This window comes from Triturus cristatus, chromosome 3_1 (genome assembly GCF_964204655.1).
Source record: "Triturus cristatus chromosome 3_1, aTriCri1.1, whole genome shotgun sequence".
NCBI lineage: Eukaryota > Metazoa > Chordata > Amphibia > Caudata > Salamandridae > Triturus > Triturus cristatus.
Genome location: NC_140583.1, coordinates 729,611,648 through 729,625,611, shown reverse-complemented (window position 1 = coordinate 729,625,611; position 13,964 = coordinate 729,611,648). Strand labels below are relative to the sequence as shown.

Sequence of the window (13,964 nt, the reverse complement as noted above, 5' to 3'; positions counted from 1 at the left end):
ATGGCTGTGCCTAAGCTTCCAATCAAGACTGTGAGTCAGGGTCTCTTGGAAAGATAGCGTTGAGCTCCAGAAAAAATCCAGTGCCTAGGTTAATCGGCAAATTATACCCTTGACTAAAGGCAATAAGGAGCTTCCACAAAAAAATATTAATTGACCCTTTACTAGCACATCTATCAGACAGATAACTGGGGACATACACCCTTATGCATCAAGCCAAAATCCAGTCGGTAAAATACCGATTCCTTATTAGCTCCCGGTATTAAGTAAAAAATACCCAATCCCAATGCATCAACCCAAAAGCAGAAATCGGTATTTAAGGAATCCTTAAATAGCGATTCTTGAAATAGGGATTCCTTAAATACCGATTCCTTAAATAGCTCTTGCATTTAAGGAATCCCAAAGTGAGATTCCTTAAATGCAATGCATCAAAGTTAAAAAATTAGCGATTTCGCTAATAAGGGGAGCAAATTACCATGAAGATGAACTGCATGGTAATTTGCAATAACTTTGAAAAATGCACTTTTGTGCATTTTTCAAAGTGTCATGTTGCGCACACACATGCCCTTAGAGCATGTGTGTGTGCAACATATGTGCACATATCATTTTCAGGGGTGCAACAGGGTGTCCTTTTGACACCCTGGCACCCTTGAAAGTGCTCCAGCTATTAGCGATTCGGTAATACCGAATCGCTAATACAGAATGGCTTTACATTCATTCCTATGGGCCTCCAAGCCCATAGGAATGAATGGGTAGGTATTCCTTATTACCGATTCGGTATTACCGATTCGGTAATAAGGAATGTTAAGGAATCGCTATTTGAATAGCGATTCCTACATGCATAGCCTTTTGCTATTCCTTATTAGCGATTCCTTATTTTTCGCTAATAAGGAATCGCAAATGCTAATGTTGATGCATATGCCCCATAGTCTTATCTGATCCAGTTGATAAGGCTGAAGCATCATTGAAAAGAGAATACTCTGGTTTCAATTTGGTGGTGAGGACAGGGATATATGCAATATGTACCTCTCAGTCTTTGGTTAAAGATTTTCATGCCTTGTCTGTGGCAAAACAGGAATGTGAAGACACTTCTTGCTTTTTGACAGTAACAGAAGCACAAGCAAAATATTTGTAGGATATCACTTTTGACTATTTGAAGGCTTCGTTAATGACTGCAGGTGGGTTGGTGGCAGCAACAAGATACTTTAAGGGTGTGGAGAGTAGAGTCATCACAGGAAGCGTCTTTATTAAAGATGTTATTTGCAGGATACAGTATGTTTGGCAAGGACTTGAAACCTGTATTATATAAGGCTTTAAGAATCAAAGCAGAAATTAAAGTATTATGACAGGGTGAGGAAGCCATATGAAAGATCAAGGTAAAGAGGATATGAACCACCTTGAAATAAGATATGATCCCAACCCAAGCAGCACATGACAACACATGTCACTAAATGTGAAGAGTTACCAGGACCCTGAGGCCAATCAAAAGCAGATGTCATGAAAGCCATGTCACAGAATTCTCTTGCGGCAGTAGGGGGTAGCAATTTCTACAAAAGAAGGTATGGCAGAGAGACTTCAAGGAAAATTAGGGGATTCAAAATTACAGTCTTAATGCAATGCCCCCGAACTCTCGACTTGTAACAACCCCTATTCCTCTCGGTCTGATAAAATTGAAGACTCTGGAAGACAACATTTTGTTACTGGTGCAGAAGAAAGCCATTATTCCTGTACCACAGGAGGATAAGTCAATGGGAAGATATTCAGTAGTTTTTTGGTGAAAAGGTCGTCAGGTGAGTGCACACTGGTCATAGACTTAAATAATTTGAATTTGTTCATCAAGCCTGTTAATTTCAAAATTAACACATTCTTCAGCATTTTCTCCCTTTAGTGTCAGAAGGGTGTTTTCTAACATTAGCCAACCTGCAGGATGCCTACCCACATAACCCCATTATAAGGTAACATCAAAAGATTTGAGATTTTCCGTGGGGGACATGCATTGGTCATTCCATGTTCTGCAGTTTGGCTCTAAAGCATCTCCCAGGGTGTTCACAAAAGTGGTGGCTCTTGTGATAGCCATCCTACTTTTTTTTTTAACTTATTTTTATTATAATACTAAATTGTGAATCACAAGAATTAGCACATTCTACATTTCTCGTATTCTGCCCATGAGGCCATTAGCAAGCATTACATTGCGGTAAGCGTAGTGTACCAGGGTTTACTCACCCAGGCACCATTTGTGTGAGGTAGGATTAATTACAATCCACATGCAGTAATTACAGTGGTAAGGATCATACAGTATGAAGAAAACAAACCTATAGCATTACGCAGAAGTGACTGGTGACAGAATTTGCTCTAAATATCATGGCTACCAAACCTTTTAATCGTTCATTTCGCTGGACCAGGTATCTGCCTAACATTCAAGGGTTATTTGGTCGGAGGAGGGGGGGGGCACTGCTCAGCAATATCTGACTTCCCTGCGCACGAGTGCCCAGGTTATGCCCCGTCTCTGTATGTGGCAAAGAGGTGTTTGGTTGCGTTCCTGAGTCAGGTTCTAGTTGAGAGTCCGGCCTTCGCAGCTCTTCCAACATGTGTCCCCAGTACTCCAGGTCTCGTTCATAGCCATCCTACTTGAAGAGAAAGTGTAATGGCAAGCTTACTGGCATGATCCCCTGATAGTGTATGAATCCAGGAAGCATACAATACATCTGCAGAGAACAGTGGAAACCTTGGAGAAATTTGGGTTGTTGATAAATGCACACAAATCCCATCTTCAACCAACTCAGGATCTGGAGTACTTTGTGTCATGGTTTCAGCCAGAGGGAAATTGTCACTTCCTTTAGCCAGGAGGTCAACGTTGCATCAAAGAATGCAATGCTTATTACAGATGCTTATTACAGATGGATTGAGCTCCAGCCAGCAAGCTCCAGACAGGCTGTGGCTTCAAGTCTAGGCAGATATGGCATGTAACCACTATCTATAACGTTTTTCTTCTTGTATGCAGCATGTATACATGTGGTGCTGTGGGCACTTCTGTATATTGGTCCCTTGGTGTGTCACATTCTTCACCATTGGAATCCTGAGCCTCAATCCTTCGAGGCAGTCATTCTGATGACGAACATCAACAAACAACAGATGAGGTGGTGGATGAATTCAGGGTACAGGTTATGTTATGTTATGTTAGCAGCACTTGGTACAGTGCAGCAAATCATCCCGAAGGAATATCTCGGCGCTTGGGTGATACAGACAAGTGAACCAACTAATCTGAAGTAGCCAGCTAGAATAACCATGTTTTTAGGAGTTTTTAAAACTTTACAAACTCTGTACATAAAGGGACTTGCAGAGTTAGTTTGTTTCAGTGGAAGGGGGCAAGCTAGGAGAAAGACCTACCGCCGAACCTGACAGTGCGGATTCATGGGATTTCCAAAAAAGGATTTATCAATGGATTTTAACAGTCTGGCCTGATTATAATACCTGAGCCTAATTTGCAGGTAAGATGGAGCATTGCCTTTTAGTGATTCATGGGTAAGGCAGCAGATTTTAAAGATGTGCCTTTTCCTGATTGGTAGCCAATGCACAGAGTTCGGAATTGGAGCAGACGGGAAACCAGATGGAAGATTACAGACTAGTCTGGCTGCCGTATTCTGCACCACCTGCAGTATGGATAGCAGAGTCTCATTTGCAGCAACCAGTAGAGCATTGCCATAGTCTGGGTGACTTGTGCTTAAGGCTTGAACTAGAGTTCTTCTAGCTGTTGGAGGGAGCCAAGAAAATGCTTTTTTCAATAATTGCATGGTGGTAAAGCAGGTTCCAAAAACCATAGATACATGCTCTTTCATACAAAGAGTGAGATCTAACTTTATACCTAGGTTTATTACTATTTACTTTTGGGCAGAGCTGACCCCAGTTCGGCAGGCCACCAAGTTTGCTTCCATAAACCCTGTGCTTTATCAAATAGGAGATTCGTAGTCTTGTCTCTGTTTAGTTGTAGACACTTACTAGACATCCAGAGAGCTATTTTCTTCTTACAGTCAGAGAAGTGTGATTTGACCCCTTCCACTTCCTGACCAAAAGATATAACCAATTGTGTGCCATTGGCATTCGGGACTGTCTTAAAACAACACGCCTTCATGATCTGTGCCAGAGGGGCCACATAGATATTGAATAACGTGGGGCTAAGTATGGAACCTTGCAGTACCCCTTCGTCAACAGGCAGCGTACGAAGCTTAAAGAGATTCAGAGAGATGGTTTGGGTACGATCTTTCAGAAAGTCAGTAAACTATTTGAACGATTTACCATAGACTTCAATGTCATGCAGCCTGTTAATAAGAATCCTATGAGAGACCATATCGAAGGCTGCCGTCAGATCTAGAAGTACTAGCATCGCTGGGGTGTCCACATCCAGGGACAGACTAATGGTGTCGGTGACTGCCACTAGCACTGTCTCTGTGGAATGGGATACTCTAAAATCTGACTGAGAGGGGTCAAGGAGCCTATGCTCTTCCTAGAATGCAGAAAGCTGCTTGTTTATGATGTTCTCCAAAGGTTTGCCAAGTAGAGGGAGCAGCGACATCGGCCGATAATTAGAAAGAATGCTTGTGTCAGCGTTGGGCTTCTTTAAGACAGGGGAGACTCGGGCAGTTTTCCAGACAATGGGAACCGAGGCTAAGTCCATGGGAAAATTGAGGAGGGACATAATGGAGGGAGCAATTAAGCTGGAAATGCTCGCCATAGTGCTGGGAGGGCACAGGTCCAGTGGAGATCCTGATTTGGCTGATTCTAGCAGCGCCTTGGTCTGCTCTAATGTGCATGGTACAACGCTCTCTAAATGAAAAGTGGCCTTAGGAGAAGGTAGATTGAAGTTCAGAGAGTTATCAGGCTGGCTCCAGGTAACAGGAAAGTTCCCATAAATTTTGTTTATTTTCTCCTCAAAGAAATTGGGTAATGTCTCGCTCAATTCTCGAGAAGCCAGGATAGTACGTGCACAGGCATCTGGTTTGATAAAGTCGTTAAGTGTTTTGAAGAGATTGTGGAGTTTCCTGCTTGTTCAATTTTTATTGTTATGAATTTTCTCCAGGCCAATTGAATATTATTATGATCGCTCTTAAGCCACAATTCTTTATCTGAGGGGGATTTAGTCTTATGCCATCGCCTTTCTAGCTTTTGCACTTGCATTTCTCCAGTTTCAGATCAGCCAAAATCCAAAGGGTATTGTTTCTTCTGGAGGTAGGTGGTGACTGTTTGAGGGGGGCGATTTGGTCTAAGGCCTGAGAAAGAAAGTCATGTAAATTACCTAGAGTGACATCCATGTTTGAGTCACTCAGAGGCTCAGGAGGAGTAAATGCCTTAGTAAAAGAGGCCAAAGAGACAGATTTCCATTGTGTCTTAGCCTGCCTAGTCTCTTTTATAGGTATTTCAGATTCATTAGCCTTAGGGGTTTGAAAATGTATCAGGTAGTGATCCTACCAAAGAAACAGTAATGGGGATTCACCCCCGAACTTGTGGAAGTTGGTAAAGAATAAGTCTAGGGTAAGACCCCTATATAGCTGTGTGGCTGCTCTGGTGTATTCGCTACTATACAATCTGTTGTATGCTTAATAAAAAGAAGATTAAAAAACACAAAAGTCCAGGGTATGACCAGCAGAGTGGATGGGACCCACCACAATTTGATTGAGGCCTAACATCACAATGTCAGCTAGAAGATGGGCAACCTCAGCATTTTTAGTATTTTCACCATGGAAGTTAAAATCCCCCAAGAGTAAAAACTGCTTGGAAGCCAGAATGTGGGAAGCGATGAGTTCTGCTAGAAGATGACCAAAGTCTCTCTTTGCTCCAGGTGGACGATAGATCAATGCTCCCTTCCAAAAAGCCATAGCTGAGAGTTCAATTCTAAAGACAACCATTCCTACCCACTCAGCTAACAGATTCTCAACTACTACTAACTTGACTGTGTCTCTGAAAGCGATAGCCACGCCTCCTCCTGGTCGGGTCGCTCTATCCAGATTTAACAGTTGATACGGCTCTGGGAGGACCAATGGAATGCATGGTAACGCGGCTGTATTCACCCAAGTTTAGGTTAGAAAACACTGGTCAGGAGAAAGGGAAGCTAAAAGGTCCGATATATCTGTTGAATGCTTTGACATTGATCTAATATTACAATGTAAGGTATTAGGAGCACATGGGGCAGACGGGAGCATGGAGCTGAGAATAGGGTTGGGTCTGTCAGGCCTCGGCCTCTTATAGGGACTGGGCCCTTGGAAGTGACTGGTGTGGAACTAGTCCTAAAACCACACTAGACGGTGAGGAAATAGAGAAACAGGGGAACCTGCAAGTTAAACTGGAGGCAGGTCATTCAAAGTTAGAGGGGAAATGGCCAGGGCAGTACAAGGGGGGGAGGAGTAGTATAATTTGGTTGTGGAGATAGCCTTTCTAGTCAAAGGAGGAGGGTTCATGGCACCTGGCGATGTTCGAGCATGGACCGGTGCAGACACAAAGCAGCAATATTGGTGACCAAGATAACTTAGACGCTTACCTGTATTCTGCAGCGTGTCCACGCCTCCATTGGCCCTAAGTAGGCATCTCTCACGAGACAGCAGAATGCCTGGACCTCTAAACATTACCAAAATGGTGTCCCACAATGGCAACCAGGAAGTAGGGCATCACTAAGCACTCTCTCCACACAGTCCTGCAGTGGACTAAAGAGTGCAGAAAAGTGCATGTGGAAAATTAGCAGTTTCCCAGAATAACACCCCCCAACAGAATAAAATGGTGTTGCAAGAAGCCCAAAAAGATTAAAAACAGTTAAAATGACACAAAGCAACAATATCTGTGGCTGCGAGAAGTTAGACTCGTGACTGTATTCTGGATTTGTACAATGTATTGCTGCCCCAGTGGTGAAAGTAATAAGGACAGATGCAAGCAAGATAAGTTTGGGCACAGTTTTTGACTGAAAAACAGCTAAAGGGCTTTTGCGAAACAAAGGTATTCCTCCAATTGGAGGGAAAGGATGGCAGTCTGGAGGGCTTTACAAACATTCAAAACAGTCATTATCAACTCAGTGGTAGTAGGAAGGACCAACAATATGGTAACAATTGCATCCCTGAATGCAGTAACAGGTTGAGGTCTCTGAATCATTTCGTACACAAGATTTGTTATGGTCAGAGAATTATCTGCATTCAATCATAACAATGTTTTTAAGGGGGGAGGACAACACAGAGCCAGACTCCCTAAGTAGAATCTTCCCATCTTCACACAATCTCAGACTATCAGCAAAAGATATGGTTATGCAATTATAGACAATTTTGCAGATCAGCGCAATGCTCTTCTTCTGGAGTACTTTACAAGATTCCAAGATCCCTTGGCAATGCAAATAGGTGCACTAACAAGCCAGTGGCCGCAAAATGTTATTTTATGCCTTTCAGATTCAGAGGGAGCAAACCGAAGAAATTCTGGTATGTTCTTACTGGCTGAGAAGACAGTGGTTTCCTTTGTGGAAGCAATATTAGTATGGGGAGTGTTGTTTCTTCCGATAGATCCTTCTTCCCTTTATCACCCACTGCTTCCTCGCCTAACCCTCCAACATCTAAGTTTGTCAGTTTGGAGGTGGGGGGGAGGCGCTTGTGAAGACAGGGTTATTCCTTTCCGTGCCATTGTCTATTCAAGCTTCAAGAGGAAGTCAACCAGAAAGGCTTATAATCAACATTTGAATTCTGTTGATGTTTGGTGTCATAACAATCATTGTTTACTGGCACATTCTATTCCATATGTAATTTTGCAGTTCCTTCAGAAGGTTTTTGATAAGGACTTATCAATAGTAACTTTGAGGTGCAGAGGGACGCTATCAAAGCTTTTTGTTCTCCAGGGGTCTAAAGGACTCTTTTCACTCCAGTTATTTAGATTTTCTTTTTTACTATACAACCATTTTTGCATTAGGGTTATTGCTATCTTTGTTATCCACCTGTTGCTAGCAGAGGGCCCTGGCTTTCATCTGATCCTAATCCTTTTGCAGATACCAACTCTATTCCACTGCCAAACCTCCATTTCTTGCCTTGGTTAAGCAAGTGCTGCTTAGTGAATAGTATATCATGAAAAATGGATTATGTATTACTTTTATTGCATTGATAGAGCCGAGAAGGAGCTGTCGCAAATGGACTCCGTCTTTTCTGACCTTTCTAACCTACCACTGGGAAATCTACCATGGCTGCAAAAGACACTTCAGCAGACGCGGATAAAAAAATAGACGAAACACAGAAAACGAGCTATGCATAGTCATCCTCTTCTAGCTACCAGAGAGAAAATGTATGACATCGATGAATGCTGTCCACATGGCTTTGTATTTTGCCTTAAATGAAGAGGAGGATGGCTCCGAGTAACTAGCATCGATTTAGCAACAGATCTAGTTGATGTGTGATATCTGTCTAGGATATCAAGACATGTGCATTGTCACAAGTGGCAGCAGCAATAATACATATATAGGATCTTGACTGACACACAGATGAATAGTACTGATGTTGTTGTAGACAGAAACCCTCCAAGAGTTGTTTGTAGCTACTAGATTAGGGGACGCTCTTTCTGTTACATTTAATACCCACTTCTGTAGGATTTTGTTTCACACTACGCTTGCCTTCTTTAGCATGCCCTCCCTTGCCCTGCTCCCCTCACAGATCCGGGGATCCCTGAAAACCCAGCTCTAAGTTCCTGGTGCTGATTACAATTTCCCCATGCTGATATACTAAATAAAATAATCATGCACAGCATTATTTACTGGCAGATATCTCTTACTGGAAAAAGAGATGTTTCTTGGATTGACTCTTGATGAAACAATGGCAAAGGATTTGATGATAGAAAGTATGCAACTCTATGTTGAGGTAAATGCAATCCTTTCCTGGCATATGCATCCTGTCAAGGGACAGACGTTTCAGATGAGGAATCAAATTCAAGCTGTTAATCAAAAATGATTGCCTTTTCATTCATTATTGTCCACAACTAAAACAGCTTCTGCAGGTAAGCTTCATCAATATTGCTCACTATGCAAATCCCGGGCTACCACAGGACTGTTCAGCTGTGGATAAATTTCCTGGCAATTTGGAAGTTCTATCACAGACAGCTAGGTGCAAGATACTGATAAATTACTACCATGTGGAATTGAAGGCATATCATACTGACCCATCATCTTCCTCATACTCATAGTTTTTCATATTGTGTTTACAAACCCAGAAAATTGTGCCAAGTACTAAGATGAAGCCAGTTATTGATGCTTTACTCGCATTATGGCCAATAGATCTAGGGACAATGCAGGTTCTTCCACAGACGATTGCAGATTTTTAACTCAGGCAATCAATACATCCATTACAGAGGATCAAATGTAGGAAACGTGTTCATTAACGTTTCGGGAAACTCCCACCATTTTTTCCCCAGGAGAGTCAACACGTTAGTAAAGACACAAGAATCAAGACAGACACATTGGAGAGGGCTACGCCCTGGTACAGGCAGGGAAACACATGCCAGTACTGGGGTGGAGAAGATGCATATCCGCATGATCCCAGCAGCCTGGATCATCAGATCTAATTTGTGTTTACTATGCTCCCCATAGGGTTAAAACGCACACCTAGCATGTTCTTCTAGATGCAGAGGGCATGACTGTTCACCCTGATGTTAATGACTGAATATTCAAAGTCTCCTCTTGTGATCTAGCCAAGAAGGCCTATTTCATCCAGAACAAAGGTGGCTTTGAAACATACAATAAATCTCATCAGGCACAGATGCAGAAGCTGATATTTCTTAAACACTGCCCAAGGCAGATGCTGGACCAGTTTTTTCATGAAGCTCCAGGAGTGGAGGAGGTAGCTTGCTTATCTACTCCAGATACCTGGAGCTTTGGTAAGGTTGTGTTTCAAGTACAGATAGGCATGGCCATGTAGCTTTCATGGTCCCTTGGGCCTCCCTTGGAGCTACTCATGTATAGTATGCTCCTCCCACTGGATTCCGGCTTCACAGTAACTGGAGGTTGTGTTGTTGTCCATGGTGCAGATAACATCAGGATACAACTGTAGAGGGATATGGAAACAGGTCACCTCTTGAAGTGAGTCCTATTTAAACCTTCAGTTCTCAAGATGTTAACAAGTGGCAGGAGTCACGAACAGGGACTAGTGCTGTGGTGATTGTTGGCAGACAGGAGCTGATCAGCTGGTCAATCTTGTCCAGCCTCTGTCAAGAAGGAACTGCTGAAAGCTGGTCATTGTGTACTAAAGACATTCTCCAGTCTGCTGCTAGAGCCACAGTTGACAATACAGCGGCAAAGGCTTTTCACATGAAGCAGGAAGAACATTCTCTGAAAGACTGCATCTTTGATAATGGGAGCAGTGGCATTGGTGGAGTAGAACCTCTTCTTCCTAAAGGCAGGCCACATTACAGGAGCAAACATGACAGCAGCCAGCACAGTGAGCAGGGTATTCCTGTTGCCTCAAGACTGCCGACTGCCCAGAGACGTTTTACATGGGATTTGCAGTGGATTAAGAGACATCTAATTGGACCAATTTCATTCAAAGGAGAACATTTATTACAGATTTTCCGACATGCAGGGTTTTTCCTTGATACATTTCGTCCCCTGAAGAGGCTTTTGAGTTTATTTATTTTCCATTCATCTAAAAATGCTTTTACCTGGCGAGATAGGAAGATGCAAAAGTGAGTCTGGTAGTTTTGAACTGGAGCTTGGTTATTTGCTTTACCCTAGTACTGCAGTTCGCAAGGTACAAGGAATGGATCTTAGATCTATCTGAAAGCACGTTCATGTTTCCACACTTCCCACCTTCCCGCCTGGCTTCAACTCTCATTCAACTGATGAGTGGCTATCACCGTAAAGGATGTGGCCCAGCGAGTTGTCTATCGCTAACAAGCCATTAGGCTTTTGTAGCATATGTCAACCAATGACATTAGGAAGTTAAACTTTGACATGCAAGTCTTTCATAGCTAATGCATTTGGTATGGAAAGTTTCCAAAAGAGGTTGGTCTTTGGTACCCTGAAAGTATAATAAGTTGTAATTCACACTAGATCCATATGGGTGAGACTGAGCCTTTAGCATCACTTAAATGCCTCTTAAGTTTGTTTTTTCCTTAGTTATCTTACAAAATATTAGTATAAATGTGGAATCTGTCTTTAGTGAAACATGTATTGCAAAATCATCTTTTTAAAGATTTGTCAGAGGTTCCCTTGGAAAAGACTAAAGTCCATATCTAATTTATAGCACCGCTACCTCAGTCCCGCATGTAGAGAGAAGTCTACCTGAAATTCATTCCAATGATTTATCTCTTATGATGGGAAGCTTCTTTCTGCCTAAAGTTTCATCCAGCTACCACTCTGCTAAAAATAAAAGCTGGTCCAGCTTTGTTCTTATTGTTTGTTACCCGAAGGCAGTATCTCCTTTCTACTGTGTGTACGTCTGCAGAACATTGTATATTTATTTTTCCAGAACAGCAGAGTTTAGAATGAATGGCTGCTTTTTTGGGTCTCCTTGTTAACTTCAGGAACCATCAGTGTACAAACTTAGCAGATGGATAGAGTTGGTGCTCTCTGAAGATTGAGTGGCTTGGGTTCCTGATCTTTACCCAGTGCTAAGTCATTCTCCTATGGGAGGTTCTAGATTCTGGCTGGAGGGTAAGGTGATTCTGGTGCGGTATATTTCCATGGCAGCTACATGGTTTTTCACTCACACTTTTTTTAGGTTCTTTCATCTGCAGATTTGAAATCTGGCAGTGTCAGCAGTGGATTCACCTGTATTGCCTGGGTTTCCTTCTGAGTGGTGCTTTTAGTGCAGACCAGTGATTTAAACATAATAGAGCACTGAGCAAAAACGTTCATGGATCTTTATTGGTGTTACAAGTTCCAGGCTTTTAGGATTGCCTTTATATTTTCTCATTTTTATGAGGGGCTGTTTTACAACTAAATAGCAAAATGTATTTGCATAGTCTTGCATTTCTTTCTATGTCATAGAGACAGAAGCAGGTCTGTAATGAAAGCTTCCTTGCCATCTGATTTACCTTGCCAAAAAGGGAACTATAAAGAAGGCACGAGAGCTTTTGAAAGAGCGTTTAATGTAGTCTTGCTTTTGTTTCCATCTGACTGGGGCGGAATGTTTGACAAGGCTCAACATTCCATCCGTCATCTTTTTGTGTTGCGCTTTTCACCCTAAGGGGAATGCGTACGCCCAAACGTGGGCCCTGTGCTCGCTACGCCACCGGATTCAAGCCAGCCTGACTGATGAGGGGTGATACTCCAAAACCAGTCTCAGGATGCTTGTTTTCCGGTCCAGGCAGGACCTGGCTTGGTAGTTCAGGCTGAACTGTTCCTATGGGGAGCAGGGTCAAGACTGGTTTGCATATGGCTGAGTCCAAACTGGAATGGCGTGGCGAGCAAAAAAACAATGGACTTAAGCCTAGATCTATGACTGGGGGTGAATGTTTAACAATGTTCAGCATTCCGTCCATCATCTTTTTGTGTTGCAATGTTTGTTTTCATGTAAAGCAGAGTCAAAGGACACTTCAACGAGTCTGGATTTAATATGCAACAGTATGAATGCAAAGGCATGTAGAATTGTCTCCTTCTGCATACCTATGTTTGCACTGTTGCAACATTAAAAACCAGAAATACTGGCATTGTCAGTGTTCATTAAACATGATGATATTTGAAGACACAGACGTACTTCATTTTGTGAAGCAAAGTGACAAAGAAAAAGATTCTGGGCAGCCCACCTTATATGCACATCATTATCAATAGCAGGTATTCAAAGGAATCAAAATTAAGTGCCCAATATTAAAAAATAAAATTTCTAATTGTGATAATAATATCATGAGTGGAATAAGAAGGAAAAATCATACGCTGCATTATCCAAATATTCTCTCATCTTGCATCATCATTTGTTAGGTGGAAAATAATCTTAAGAACACAATATATGACCAAACAAATTGTGCTTAAGTGAAATGGTGGCAGTCAACCTGCGGCAAAATTGGCATTCAACCAAAATACTTTCTTGAGAGACACCTTTAAGAATTGTCCAATACAAAAAAAACTATTTCAGGAAGAGAGGTGCATAATCTTCTCTGGCTGTTTTAAGGTGTGTAGTAGTATTGCCTCTCTTTCTTGACACAACACAACACAAGGAAAAGAGATTCAAGCAGAATATGGGCCATGGCACATTTCACATTTAAACTACATGGACATAGCCCTTTTTAAAAAATCAAAAAATTGGCAAAAATTCCCAAAACGGCAACAAAACAAAACAAATAAGTAAGGAAATATGTATTTTGAACCGATCCACTTAGTAAAATGTTTACCGAGCTCTTTTAACAACTGTTTCTTTTTAGAGACAATTAAGGGCTAATACACATCTGTTAAGGGGGATCCATATCAGAGCTAGTAGCCAGTAAGCCAAAGGTTGCAGTTAGTTTAACTGCTAAGGGGCTGGTTGTAATGTCGGACGGACCGCAACCAACCGACCGTCGGTTGCGGTGTGTCCTACATCTGCCCCTGCAGTCCGCCCACTGCATTACGACGCAGTGGGTAGAGGCATCGGCAGTGGGGCCGTCCGCTGCTGTTCCGACGGGCTTTTATGCCCGCTGCATAAGCTGCAATTATTAAATGGATGTTTCTTACTGCCCAGAGGGCTGTTGCATCCTAATACTGAGGCCGGAACCACCGACCTAGGGTCGGGGAGTTCCAGACCTCTACGGTGTCCGCCCGACATCGTAATGAGCCCCTTTGTATCTTAGAAAGGCCTTTCTGGCACAGCATGGGAAATGGTAGTGTGTTCCAGTTGGAAAAAATAGCAAACTGGTCGTAGACTGGCAAGCGAGATGCTATTCTAAATGGATGGCTCAAACCATCGTATTTGCAGGGACAGCCAGAAATATTTTTATGCACAAACTTTCAAGGGAGTTCCACTTACATCTTAGGCCAAGTGCAAACAGTTCTGCTC

General features: G+C 42.4%; 1 protein-coding gene across 2 annotated transcripts in view; it reads right to left on the bottom strand.

Annotated features, from left to right (window-relative positions):
* CRACR2B (calcium release activated channel regulator 2B) overlaps window positions 1–13,964 on the bottom strand; it is a 351,421-nt gene that overhangs the window by 146,567 nt on the left and 190,890 nt on the right. The window lies entirely within an intron of this gene.